Genomic DNA, 14,843 nt, shown 5'->3' on the forward strand with positions numbered 1-14,843 from the left:
GTTAAATATTTGGCTTTTCTAGACTAATTCTAATTGTCATCACTTGATTGAAAGTTAGCTGAAATGCAAAATCAGACACCCTCTGTTTGATGGTGAAATGGCTTTGATAGATTCTGTTCCCTGCTTAGGCCTGTCATTTAGAAAGATACTCTGACAACAGTTTATATGATATTTTATTGAATATTCTACCACGCGGTAGTAGGTATTCCCAAAGTTTTTGCTCAATAAATGAGGCTTAAAGACTAGTTGATATAGATCAGGAAAGATGAAAACTCAGAGAGTAGAATTCATATGAAAAGAAGAGGTCAGATGTTACAGGCCCATAGAGATAAACTGACCAGGATTTGGTGATAAAAGAGTGTCCAAGAGAACTCTCAAACTGTAAAAGCAGCTAAGAGAATAGTGATGTTTCACTGGTACAGAAGGATGATAATTTTCACAAGGGTGTTGGAATTGATCGAAGCTTTGGAAATTTGAGTCCAGTTATTATAGTAGGTTTTTAAAAATTATTTTGTTCATTTTAAAAAATAGTTATTTTTTCTTATTTCAAGCAATTATTTCAAGTTTCTCCTAGTTCTGTCATACTTTCTAAATAATTTCCAGCCCTCATCCCACTATCAGTATCTTCTAAAGGACAAACTATCATAAAAATCATTAGCCAGGCATACTTTTTCTTATGGGCATTTATATTTTAAACCAACTTTTTGACTGTATAATTGTATTAGTGTATATAGTAATTTATTATCTGCATTTATTTATTGTTATTTTTTGCATTTATTTTCTCAGAAGTTTTGTGGGTCAGATGTCTGGGCAGAACTTCACTGCTTAGGGTATCAAAGCCCACAGTCAAGGTGTTTTCCAGGGCTGGGTTCTCAGCTGGTGACTCACTTTAGGAAATATCCACTTATTGTCCAGCATTTTTTAAATTATTTTTTTATTGAAGAATTATTGCTTCACAGAATTTTGTTGTTTTCTGTCAAAACCTCAGCATGAATCAGCCATAGGTATAGATATATCCCCTCCCTTTTGAACCTCCCCACCATCTCCCTACACTTCCACCCCTCTAGGTTGATACAGAGCCCCTGTTTGAGTTTCCTAAGCAATACAGCAAATTGCTGTTGGCTATATATTTTACATATGGTAAAGTAAGTTTCCATGTTACTCTTTCCATGCATCTCACACTATCCTCCCCTCTCCCCATGTCCTTACATTTGTTCTCTATCCCTGTTTCTCCATTGCTGCTGTGTAAATTCAATACCATTCTTCTAGATTGCATATATATGTGTTATAATACTCTATTTATCTTTCTCTTTTTGACTCACTTCACTCTGTATAATAGATTCTTGGTTCATCCACCTCATTAGAACTGACTCAAATGCATTCCTTTTCATGGCTGACTAATATTACATTGTGAATGTATACCACAGCTTCTTTATCCATTCATCTGTTCATGGACATCTAGGTGGCTTCCATGTTCTAGCTATTGTAAATAGTGCTGCAGTGAACAATGGGATACATGTGTCTCTTTCAATTTTAGTTTCCTCAAGGTATATGCCAAGGAGTGGGATTTCTGGGTCATATGGTGGTTTTATTCCTAGATTTTTAAGGAATCTCCATACCATCTTCCATAGGGCTGTATCAATTTACATTCCCACCAACAGTGCAAGAGTGTTCCCTTTTCTCCACATCCTCTCCATCATTTATTGTTTGTAGACTTTTTGATGAGGGCCATTCTGACTGGTGTGAGGTGATATCTCATTTTAGTTTTGATTTGCATTTCTCTAATAATGAGCAATGTTGAGCATCTTTTCATGTGTTTGTTAGCCATCTGTATGTCTTCTTTGGAGAAATGTCTGTTTAGGTCTTTTCCCCACTTTTTGATTGGGTTGTTTGTTTTCCTGGTATTGAGTAGGATGAGCTGCTTGTATATTTTGGAAATTAATCCCTTGTCACTTGTTTCATTTGCTATTGTTTTCTCCCATTCTGATGGTTGTCTTTTCACCTTGCTAATAGTTTCCTTTGCTGTGCAAAAGCTTTTAAGTTTAATCAGGTCCCATTTGTTTACCTTTGTTTTTTATTTCCATTCTAGGAGATGGGTCATAGAGGATCTTGCTTTGATTTATGTCATCCAGTGTTCTGCCTGTGTTTTCCTCTAAGAGTTTTACAGTTTTTGTTCTTTAATCCATTTTGAGTTTATCTTTGTGTATGGTGTTAAGAAGTGTTCTACTTTCATTCTTTTACATGTATCTCTCCAGTTTTTCCATCACCATTTATTGAAGAGGCTGTCTTTGCCCCATTGTATATTCTTGCCTCTTTTGTCAAAAATAAGGTACCCATAGGTGCATGGGTTTATTTCTGGGCTTTCTATCTTGATCCATTGGTCTGTATTTTTGTTTTTGTGCCAGTACCATACTGTCTTGATATCTGTAGCTTTGTAGAATAATCTGAAGTCAGGAAGGTTGATTCCTCCAGCTCTGTTCTTCTTTCTCAAGACTTCTTTAGCTATTCGGGCTCTTTTGTGTTTCCATATGAATTGTGAAAATTTTTGTTCTAGTTCTGTGAAATCTGATTGATTCCTTAATTTCTTTTTTCATTGTTAGTATGTAGAAATGCAAGTGGTTTCTGTGTATTTATTTTGTATTCTGAAACTTTGCTAAATTCATTGATTAGCTCCAGTGATTTTCTGATACTATCTTAAAGGTTTTCTATGTACAGTATCAAGTCATCTACAGTGAGAGCTTTACTTCTTTCCCAATCTGGATTCCCTTTCTTTCTTTCTTTCTTTCTTTCTTTTTTTTTTTTTTTCCCTCTGATTGCTGTAGCTAGGACTTCCAGAACTATGTTGAATAATAGTGGTGAAATGGACACCCTTGTCTTGTTCCTGATCTTAGGGGGAATGCTTTCAGATTTTCACCACTGAGAATAAAGTTTGCTGTATGCTTATCATATATGGCCTTTACTATGTTGAGGTGGGTTCCTTCTATGCCCATTTTTTAAGAATTTTAATCATAAATGGGTGATGAATTTTGTCAAAGGTTTTTTTCTGCATCTATTGACATTTCATATGGTTTTTCTATTTCAATTTGTTAATATGGTGTATCACATTTATTTGCAAATATTGAAGAATCCTTGCATTCCTAGAATTAACTCAACTTGATCATAGTGTACAAGCTTTTTGATGTGTTGCTGAATTCTGTTTTCTAAAATTTTGTTGAGGAGTTTTCTCATCAGTGATATTGGCCTGTAGTTTACTTTTTTGTATGTTGTCTTTCTCTGGGTTTTGGTATCAGGGTGATGGTGGCCTTTTAGAATGAGTTTGGAAGTGGTCCTTCCTCTGCACTTTTTTGAAAGAGTTTTAGAAAGATGGGCATTAGATTTTCTCTAAATGTTTGATAGAATTCTCCTGTGAAGCCATCTGATTTTGGGCTTTTGTTTTTTGAGATTTTTGATGTATTCAAAAATTTTCTCATACCCTTTCTTTTTCTTTTCTTCTTCTGGGACCCCTATAATTCAAATGTTGGTGTGTTTGCATTGTTCCAGAGGTCTCTGAGACTATCCTCAGTTCTTTTCATTCTTTTTACTTTATTCTGCTCTTCAGAAGTTATTCCCACCATTTTATCTTCCAGCTTACTGATTCATTCTTCAGCTTCAGATATTCTGCTATTGATTCCTTCCAGAGTATTTTTAATTTTAGTAATTGTGTTGTTTGCCTCTGTATGTTTATTCTTTCATTCTTCTAGATCTTTGTTAATTAGTTCTTGCATTTTCTCCATTTTGTTTTCAAGGTTTTTGATCATCTTTACTGTCATTATTATGAATTATTTTTCAGGTACTTTGCCTCTTTCCTCTTCATTTATTTGGACTTCTGTGTTTCTAGTTTGTTCCTTCACTTGTGTAGTACTTCTCTGCCTTTTCATTACTTTTTTAACTTATTGTGTTTGAGGTCTCCTGTTCCCAGGCTTCAAAGTTGAAATCATTCTTCGGTTTGGTTCTGCCCTCCTAAAGTTTGTCCAGTGGTTTGTGTAAACTTCCTATAGGGTGAGATTTGTGCTGAGTTTTTCTTTGTTTGTTTTCCTCTGATGGGAAAGGCTGAGTGAGGTGGTAATTCTGTCTGCTGATGATTGGGTTTGTATTTGTTGCTGTTGTTGTTGTTGTTTGGATTAGGCATCCTGCACAGGGTGCTTCTGGTGGTGGGATGATGCCACATCTTGTATTCAAAACCTTGTATTCACAACTTTGTGTGAGTTCTCACTATTTTATACTCCCTTTGGTTAGTTCTCTAGTAGTCTAGAGTCTAGGAGTCAGTGCCCCTACTCCAAAGGCCTAGTGTTTGATCTCTGGTCAGGAACAAAGATTCTGCTAGTGGTTTGTTATGGCATTAAGTGAGATTAAAACAAATGTTGAAAAACAAGAAACCAAAGATGAACCCCGAACAAATGGCAGTTACAAAATAAGGCAAATAATATTAAAATAATGGAATATACACATATACACCCATGAACAAATTCAAAACAGTCCAACAAGAATAAATTACAGTAGATTGATCTGGCAAACAAAGGAAATCAAGTTTTATTTACCAGTTAAAAACAAAGCTAACTAAAGCACAAACTGGAAAACAATACCAAAGCTAGGTGCCAAGTTGAAGCTGAAACTCCAATACTTTGGCCACCTGATGCAAAGAGCTGACTCATTGGAAAAGACCCTGATTCTGGGAAAGATTGAGGGCAGAAGGAGAAGGGGAGGGCAGGAGGAGAAGGGGATGACAGAGGATGAGATGGGTGGATGGCATCACTGACTCAATGGACATGGGTTTGGGTGGACTCTGGGAGTTGGCGATGGACAGGGAGGCCTGACGTGCTGTGGTTCATGGGGTCGCAAAGAGTCAGACACGACTGGGTGACTGAACTGAACTGAACTGAGGTGCCAAGTGAGGAAGAAAGCATGAAAATAAGACTAACAAATATGTTGAGAGGAAAGGAAAGAAAGAAAAAAAGAAAGAAAGAATGGGTATGCAAAGTTAAATGGAGGTAGATGGAGATTTACATACATTAAAGATTAACTGCAAGGGGAAAAGAACAGTACGAAAGGCACACAAAGGAATAAATGTAGAAGAAATAATATTAGGTTAAAAATTAAAATTAGAAAAAGAGAAAATTGAAAAAAGGAAAACTCAGAACTGCAAAAGGCCAATGTAGAGGCTGAGATTTTATAACAACAATAAAAAAAATATGACTGAGGGGGAAAAAAAAAGCTCAAAAGCTTTATTAGATTTCACAGTGCCAATAAAATTGATAGCTACAACAGAGATGGGTAAAGAATCTAGAGAATAATTCAAAACATAAGAATAATAAATGTTTTTCTTGAGTCACTGCTGTCAGGATCCTTTCCCTCGCTGGGAGTCATAGTGCACCTCACCTCCCTGGTATGCCCTCCAACACTGCTGATGTCTGGACCTGCTGTGGGGGCAGCTCAGATTCTAATTTAGTCCGACTCCTGTGTATTCTTGCCTCTAAAGTCCACAGCTATCAGAAATAGTGCATTTTCTTTTGTGGCAGTTCTCAATGACCTTTTATGTATTCCATAGACACAATGTCTGCCTAGTTGATTGTGTGGATTTAATCTGCAGCTTGTACAGCTGGTGGGAGGGTTTTGGGTCTTCTTCCTTAGTCACACTGCCCCTGGGTTTCAATGGTGGTTTTATTCCCACCTCTTCATGTGGGTCATCCACTGGGGTGTGCTCCTGAGGCTGCCCTGGAGGATTTGGGTTTGCCCCTGTGAGGGCCTGGTGTGGAGGTGGTGCAGCTGCTTGGGTTGCAGGCTTTCTGGCAGCACCAGGTACTCAGGGGACTTGGTGGCTAGGGCAGCAGGAAATATAGTGCTCTAGAGGGGTATGGCAACCAGTATTGGCCAATATGCTCTAGTATTCTTGCCTGGAGAACCCCTCTCCCTGACATAGAAGCCTGGCAGGCCACAGTCTACAGGGCTGCAGAGTCTGGACACAACCAAATCGATCCAGCACACATAGATGTAAGACTTTTCTTGCCTGTGTCAGCTCTGCCCCAGTGAGAGTTGAGCGTGAAGGTGGTGCAGCTGCTTGGCTTGTAGGGATCCTGGTGGTGCCAAGTGTGCAGGGACACGTACTGCCTCCACTGCAGGAGTTACGGCCCTATCAGAGTCTTTTTCCAAGCCTCTTGCAGCTGGTGATCAGCAGGCCTGTTTGGCCAGTCTTTCTCCATAGCTCCTCCCGTTCAGGCACTTAGAGCGCTCCTTTGCCTGAGGTCTTTCTCTGTTGTTTGGCACATCAGTCACTTAAAGGAGCACCCTGGGTGGGGTCCTGCTCTGTAGTTCAGTGCCTCAGGCGTTTGATGGGCCAGCCTCTCTATTGTTCAGCTGCTGATGCTGGTGTGTGGAGAGAGAGAGGTTGTGATGGTTCCACCACCTACGCATGACTCAGCAATATGGCCTTGCTTCCTTGGCTGCCCAGCTTTCCTCCACAGGCATTTCCCACCAGAATCTCCTCCCTCACATCCCCTCAGTCTGTCTCTCCACAGTCAACAGCAGCCCTTGCCCCCGGATTGCTCCACAATCCCTAAACTCCAGCTCCCAGCCACTGCCCCTTCCAGGGGACCTGCATCCCTGTCCAGGGTATTTATGGCTGCAGCAGGACTGTCTGATTCTCATTCCATTTAGGCTGCCACAGATCAACTGTTTCACTCTCAGCCTTAAATGTTTCTCTTCTGACTCAGACAATTGCCCTGATGTGGGGATCGGACCCCTGCTTCAGTTCCCCCACCCACTGAGGGCGGGTCCAGTCCTACTAACACTCCTGTCTCCCCCTAATTCCTTCCTCCTCCCAAGTTTTGTGTGGTTCTATGTATTCTTTTCTGCTAGTCAGGTACTCCTGTCCGCTCTCAGCTGGTGTTCTGCATGCACTTCTGTGTCTGATGGTGTATTCTTGATGCATCCGTGGAGAGAGATGTACTCGACATCCACCTTCTCCTCCACCATCTTGTTCTTCATGTCCTCTAGCATTTTTGTTGACAGCATTCAGTTTCTTATAATTTTAAGTTTTCAAAGAGAAAAGTTGTAGAATAATTGAGTCTTAAATAATATAACATAATTATAGACATAAAAGCCTATTACTTCTGCTATATTCTTTTCGGGTAGAAACAAGATATACATCCTGCTAACTCTCAAGGGGAGGGAAATTTATAAGAATATAACACCTGAAGACAGAGATCATGGGTCCATCTTAAGTCTGTCTGCTGTAGGAATAGAAGTGGCTCACAGTGAAAATTTTATTGTAGTTTAATTTCTTGTTTTTCAAATCTCAACATACTAACTTTGGTTCATGAGGATTTAATGTTGTTACCAACTTCCTCCTATGGCAAAATATATGCTATGGTAAGATATCTGCTCTATTTTTTCCTAACTTTATTGCAATGTTAATATTATTGACATATATGTATGTTTAAGCTGTACAGTGTGATAATTTGGTACAGACATGTATCAAATGAGTGCTACAATAATGTTAGTTAACATACCCAGCCCTTCACCTAACTGCCTTTCTTAATTTTCTTATGTTAATATTTATGATCTCTTAACAGATTTCAAGTATGTAATACAGTATTGTTCACTGGAGTCACCATGCGATAAACTAGATCCCCAGAACTTATTTATCTTATAATTGGAAGTTTGTACTCTTGACCAACATCTCCTATTTTTCCTTACACCCATCTCTGGTAATCACCATTGTACTCTGTTTCTGTGAATGTGACTTTTTCAGATACCACATATAAATGAGACCATACGGTATTTTCCTTCCACTGGTTGGCTTATTTCATGTAACATAATGCTGTTACAGTCAGTCTATGTTGTATAAATGGTAGGTTTTTCCTCTTTTTTATAGCTAAATAACATTCCAGCAGATGCATATGCCATATTTTCTTTATTCATGCTTCCTTGAATCCTTCGGTTATTTCCATTTCTTGGCTATCATAGATGACTGCTGCAATGGATATTAAAATGCAGATAATCTCTTCAAGATAATGATTTCATTTCCTTTGGCTATATACCTGGAAGTGGGATTTCTGGATTATATAGTAGTTTGTTTTTTTGTTTTTAATTTTCTGAGGAACCTCCATACTGTTTTTATAATAGTACCATTTTACATTTCCACCAGCAGTGCACAAAATTTCCTTCTTCTCACATCCTCACTATTCCTTTTTTCTTTTTCTTTTTGATAGTAACCATTCTAACAAGTGTAAGGTGATTTTTCACTGTGGGTTTGGTTTGTATTTCCCTGATGATTAGTGATTTTGAAAATCTTTTCATGTGTTTTCTGGCCGTTGTATAGGTTCTTGTTCATCTTTCAATTAGGTTGTGTCTTTTTTTCTGTTGAGTTGTATGAATTCCTTGTTTGTTTGTTTGTTTGTTTGTTTAATTTATCCTTATTAGAGAGACAGAGAAGGCAATGGCAACCCACTCCAGTACTCTTGCCTGGAAAATCCCATGGATGGAAGAGCCTGGTAGGCTGCAGTCCATGGGGTCGCTAAGAGTCAGGCATGACTGAGCGACTTCACTTTCACTTTTCACTTTCATGCATTGGAGAAGGAAATGGCAACCCACTCCAGTACTCTTGCCTGGAGAATCCTAGGGACGGCGGAGCCTGGTGGGCTGCTGTCTATGGGGTCGCACAGAGTCGGACACAACTGAAGCGACTTAGCAGCAGCAGCAGCAGCAGAGAGAAGGATTGAAAATATTTTCTCCCATTCTATAGTTTCCTTTTCATTCTGCTGATAGTTTCTTTTTCTTCTGCAGAAGATTTTTGTTTGCTATAGTCACAGTTTATTTTTGCTTTTGTTGCTTGCACATTTGGCATCATATCTGAGAAATGATTGTCAATACCACTGTGAAGGAGGTTTTGTCTATGTTTTCTTCTAAGAAATTTGTAGTTTTGAATCTTAGATTTAAATATTTAATCTATATTGAGTTAATTTTTATCAGTAGTGTTAGAAAGAAGTCCAACTTCATTCTTTTGCACGTGACAGTTCAGTTTTCCCAACACCATTTGTTGAAGGGATTATCCTTTCCACACTGAATATTCTTGACTCCTTTATCAAACATTATTTGATTATATATGCATTCATTCTAGACTCTCATTTCTGTTTTACTGGTCAGTGTTTCTCTTTTGATGCTGATACTATTATTTTTAATTTATTGGAGTACAGTTGCTTTACAGTGTTTTCTTAGATTCAGGTATACAGCAAAGTGAATCAGTTATATGCATACACATATCAACTCTTTCAGATTATTTTCTCATATAGGTCATTGTAGAGTATTGTGTAGAGTTCCCTATGCTATATAGCAGGTCCTTATTAGTTATCTATGTTATATATAGCAGTATGTATTTATTAATCCCAGTCTCCCAGTTTATCTTTACACCCTCTCCCACAACTTCCCTGCTGGTCACCCTAAGTTTATTTTTACATTTGTGACTCTATTTCCATTTTGTAAATAATTCATTTGTACCTGCTTTTTTGAGATTTCACATACAAGTGATATCATACAAGATTTGTCTTTCTCTGTCTGAGTTACTTCACTAATATGATAATCTCTAGGCCCATCCATGTGGCTGCAAAGGGCATTATTCTATTCTTTTTTATGGTTGAGAAATATTCCATCATATGTGTGCCCCAAACTTCTTGATGCATCCCTCTGTTGATGGACATTTAAGTTGCTTCAGTGTCCTGACTATTGTAAATAGTCCTGCAATGAACACTGGGGTACATGTATTGTTTTGAGTTATGGTTTTCTCTGAATATATGACCAGGAGTGGGATTGCAGGGTCACATGGTAAATATATTTTTAGATTTTTAAGAAACCTCCATACTGTTCGCCAAAGTAGCTGTACCAATTTACATTTAACCAACAGTTTAGGAGGGTTTCCTTTTTTCCGTACCCTCTCCAGTGTGTATCACTAATAGATTTTTTGATAATGGCCTTTCTGACAAGTACAAGGTGATACCTCATTGTAGTTCTGATTTTATTTTTCTAATAATTGATATTGTTGAGCATCTTTTCATGTGTGGGTTTTTGTGTGTGTGTGTGTACCATTTGTATTCCTTCTTTGGAGGAATGTCTATTTAGATCCCCCATCCACTTTCTGATTTGGTTGTTGAGTTTTTTTATTATTGAGCTGCATGAACTGTTTGCATATTCTGAAGATTAATCCTTTGTTGTTCTCTTAGTTTGCAAATATTTTCTCCCATTCTGTGGCTTGTCTTTTGCTAGTATTTTGTTGAGAATTTTTGCATCTATGTTTGTGAAGGATATTGGCCTTTTATTTTAATGTCTTAAAATAGACCTTTTATTTTGGTCTTATTTTTAATGTCTCTGTATCAGGGTAGTGTTGGCCTTATAAAATGAGCTTGGAAATGTTCTCATCTTCAGCTTTTTAGAAGAGTTTGAAAGGAATTGTCAGTTCTTTAAATGTTTAGTAGAATTCACCAGTGAGCCATCTGTTTCTCTGCTCTTTTAGTTGGCTGGGTTTTGTTTACTATTTTAATCTCATTACTCATTATTGGTCTGTTCAAATTTTCAATTTCTTTGTAAGTCAGTCTTGTCTTATTGTGTTTTTCTAGGAATTTATCTATTTGTTCTAGGTGATTCAATTTGTTGAACATTTATAACTGTTTAGTCTCTTATGATCCTTTATATTTCTGTGGCATCAGTGGTAATGTTTCCACTTTCATTTTGATGTATTTATTTCAATGTTCTCATTTTTTTCTTGGCTGGTCTAGCTAAAGGTTTGTCAATTTTGGTTATCTTTTCAAAAATTCAGATTTTAGTTTTACTGATGTTTTCTGTTGATTTTCTGGTCTCCATTTATTTCTTCTTAAATTATAATGTTGGGTTGTTTATGTGAGATTTTCCATTTTAATGTGCAGGTATTTATCACTGTGAACTTCACTCTTAGAACAATTTTTGCTCATACGGTAATTTCTGGTATGTTGTGTTTCTCTTTTCATCTGTTTCAAGACATCTTTTGAGTTTCCATTTTGATTTCTTCTTTGACCTGTTGTTTATAAGTGTTTTGTTTAATCTCCAGACATCTGTGAATTTCCATTTTCGTTTTGGTATTGATATTTAATTTCGTACTACTATGTTCAATAGTATGACATTATTTCAATCCTTTACATTTGCTAAGACTTGTTTTGTGACAACATAATATCTAAACTGGAGAATGTTCTGCATGCCCTTGAGAAGAATCTATATTCTTCTGTTGTTGGGTGGAATGTTCTGTATATGTCTGTTATGTCTGTTTGGCCTTAGGTATAGTTCAAGTGCAATGTTTCCTTATTGATTCTTTTCTCTGGATGATCTACCCATGGCCAAAAGTGTGGTATTGAAGAACTGTACTGTTTTTGTGTTGCTGTCCATGTGCCCTTCAGATCCCTTGGTATGTGCTTAATATAGTTAAGTGGTTTGATGTTGGATGCCTGTTTACTTGCGTTTGATATATCCTTTTGATGAATTGAACACTTCATATAATCACTTTATTTGCCTCTTGTGACAGTTTTTAACTTAAAGACTGTTTTGTATAATATAAATTTACCTTTCCTTACCCACTTTTGCTTTTTCTGTTCCTTCATTTTGAGCCTATATATGTCCTTAAAGCTGAAGTGAAAGTCATGTAGGCAGGATTTAGTTAATACAATCCTAAATTACCGTGTTAGAGTATTAGATACTTGCCTTTACCAGTATGTTTGTTTTATATTTTTATATTGTTTCATGTTACTAATTAGTCCTTTCTTTTCAGCTTGAAGAATCCCTTTCAGCACCTTGTGAAACAGGTCTGATGGTGATGAACTGCTTCATTTCTGAAAGACAACTGTGCCAGGTAAAATATTCTTAATTAGAAATTTTTTTTCAACAGTCTGGTCTCATTATCTTACACTCTCCTGGCCTGCAAGATTTATTCTGAGAAATCCACTGATAGCTTTATGGAGTTTACCTTATGTATGAACTTATTTTTCTCTTGGATTTTTTTTTCCTTGATAAATTTTTCTTGTCTTTCATTTTAGACAGTTTTATTATAATGTTTTTGGAGGAGATTATTTTGAGTTGAAATTTCGGAGTGACCTATTAGCTTCATGAACTTGAAATACAAATATCTCCCCAGCTTTTAGGAAGTCAAATCCCTTCACCAAGGCAGCCTGTCCAGAGATTCTGGGTGGGCTCTCTGGTGGTATCCACAGGTAGGTTTACTGCTGGTATACATGGATGAGCAGGTTTGGTACCTGGCAGCAGATGGGGAGTCAGCAAGGGGTCATCCTGGTGTTTGGGTCCACGTGCGTTGGCCTAGCACTGGAGTCTTCAGTGATGGATATGGGACTGAATCTACATGGGCAAATTAGTAACCCAGGGCCACTGGAGTGGGCCTGGCATTTGGGCTCACTTTATTCTCCTTCTCCCATAGAGAGAGTGTATCTTTCTGTGTGTTGAGCTGCCTGGGCTTGGGGACTAGTGATGAGGGTAATGTGACTATATGTTTCCTACCTCATTGATGCATCTTTTCTAATTTCTGTGTTTCATCCAGGTGCTAAAATTCTTCACTCATAAAATTTTTTTTCATATAAATAATTGTTCAAATTAATGTTTCCTGGGAAGGGACAACCTCTAGAAATTCCTATGCTACCTTTTTTTTTTTTTTTTTTCTGATACTGCTCTCCCTGTATTTTAGTTGTTCTTTAAAATCAGATATTAGTTCCTAGCATGGTAAAAACAAAGGAAATGGTCAATAAGCTAACAAACCAGAGCCAAAATAAATAAGCAAGCAAACAAGCAAATGAACACAACAGAATCTTCAGTCATCATGAGAGTCAAATCCAGAAGGAACGTAAGTTTAGTGTCCAAAGGCAACAGAGCCCAGAAAAGTATTCATCTTCCCAAAGACTCCTGTTTTCACAGATATGCTTTTTTTTTTTTTTTTTCAGTTAAGCAATTTGACCCATAGAATAGAAAGTAAAGCTGTCTCTTAGGTAATTATCTGCTCTTTGGGTGTTTTACTTAAAAGTGAATTGTTTTCTCTTTCCTTTGCATTTGATTGATGAGTAATTATCTTGTGAAGGGATATATTGTGGATGAGGTGGGAGAATCATGTGAGAACAATAGCAAATCCTTTCCCTGGAGTTTCTTTTTTGCTTTTTATGCTTTCAGTCCTCATAAAATTCACCTTCTAGTGGTGAATTTCAAATTTTCTAGTCATGCTTTCACTTATTATGATAGTGACAAAAGTAAAATAAAAATTTTATAGAAAAGTTTGCTACTTTGGTCTGGTTACAATTTTCTGTTAACTTGTTTAGAAGAAAGATTCATGAATATTTAACTGTCAGCTTAAAATGATATATACTGACCCATCAGTTAGACATGCAACTCTCACCCTTCATACCAAGTTTTTAAAAAAGCCTTTAGGTTAAAAATATTTTCATGTGATCTGAAAAATAAAAAGTGCAAATCCTACTTAGAATCTTTGAAAACTGTTTGGGGCTGTATTTATGTAATTCACAGTGTATGCAAAAATTATGGGCTTGTACACACAGCAGCTTTGGAAGGATTATTTTAATTTAAAATGTTACACCTTACAACTGACTTACTTGATGACTAAACTTATGGTGTGACTAATTCATGCTTTGTTATTTAACTTATTTGTTAGATAGATTGATTAGAATTTTATTTAATAGTTACCATGATTTGGATAATATTTTCAACACCTCTTTACTAAGGAATTGATTATATCCTTAGATGCATCAAGTCTTTCTATCATGGCCCTGATTGTATCACATTTTAATGTGTTGGTTTGATGTCATCTCAAGAAAGTAATTCTGAGTTCCACCTTGATAGAGTTTAGGTTGAAAGAGCCATCGCAGATTGTATACAGTCCCTTTTTGAGGTTTCTCAACTATATTCCTATGGTTCTACCTACTATTTTACCTAATTTTCTTTTTATAGGTATTCGAGATGCTAGAAGTTGAAGAATTTTCTCTTGTCCAGTGTAATTTTGGCAAAAGGCTATGTCTGTCCTAGAAAGTAATCATTCTCTGTGCTTTTCAGATAGACCTACCAGGTTACAGGTTATACTCTCTCTCTCTCTCTCTCTTTTTTTTTTTTTGAGAAAAGGAATGATTTCTGAGTTTAATATTCTGAAAAAAAAAAATGGGCTACAGTATACATGAGACCTCATGTTAATGTTTACTCCAGTTTTACAATTAAATTATCAGGGTTTTTATATTTACTTGGTTCATTCCAATGTGTTTATAAGGTTACATCTACAGAGATCTGTAAGCTTTTCAAACCAAAGACAACAGAGGATGAGATAGTTGGATGGCATCACTGACTCGATGGACATGAGTCTGAGCAAACTCCGGAAGTTGGTGATGAAGCTTGGCATGCTACAGTCCTTGGGGTCACAAAGAGCTGGACACGATTGAATGACTGAACTGAATCATAAGTTCTTTGAAATGAAGCAGTGTAAAAATCATCAAAGAGCTTGACTGTCTAAACCAAAATTCATTCCTCGTTTTTGCTCTGTTATAATCCCTATCCCTAAAGTCCCATCTTTCTTCTGTACTTGATGCCTTTTGTTTGATCCTGTTCTCCCTTCTCCTTCTTGCAATAGATAGATAACATGTAGCTCTTTGGTCTCAGACTTAAATTTTAATAATTTTGTAATTTTCATCTTAATCCTGTTTAGTCATTTTTACCTTTGGAGATAGTATTGAAAATAATTCCTTAAGGTGATATGCTAAGAATATGGGTATACTTTTAAGTCTTTTTTCCTT

This window comes from Ovis aries, chromosome 3 (assembly GCF_016772045.2).
Source record: "Ovis aries strain OAR_USU_Benz2616 breed Rambouillet chromosome 3, ARS-UI_Ramb_v3.0, whole genome shotgun sequence".
NCBI classification, from domain to species: Eukaryota; Metazoa; Chordata; class Mammalia; order Artiodactyla; family Bovidae; genus Ovis; species Ovis aries.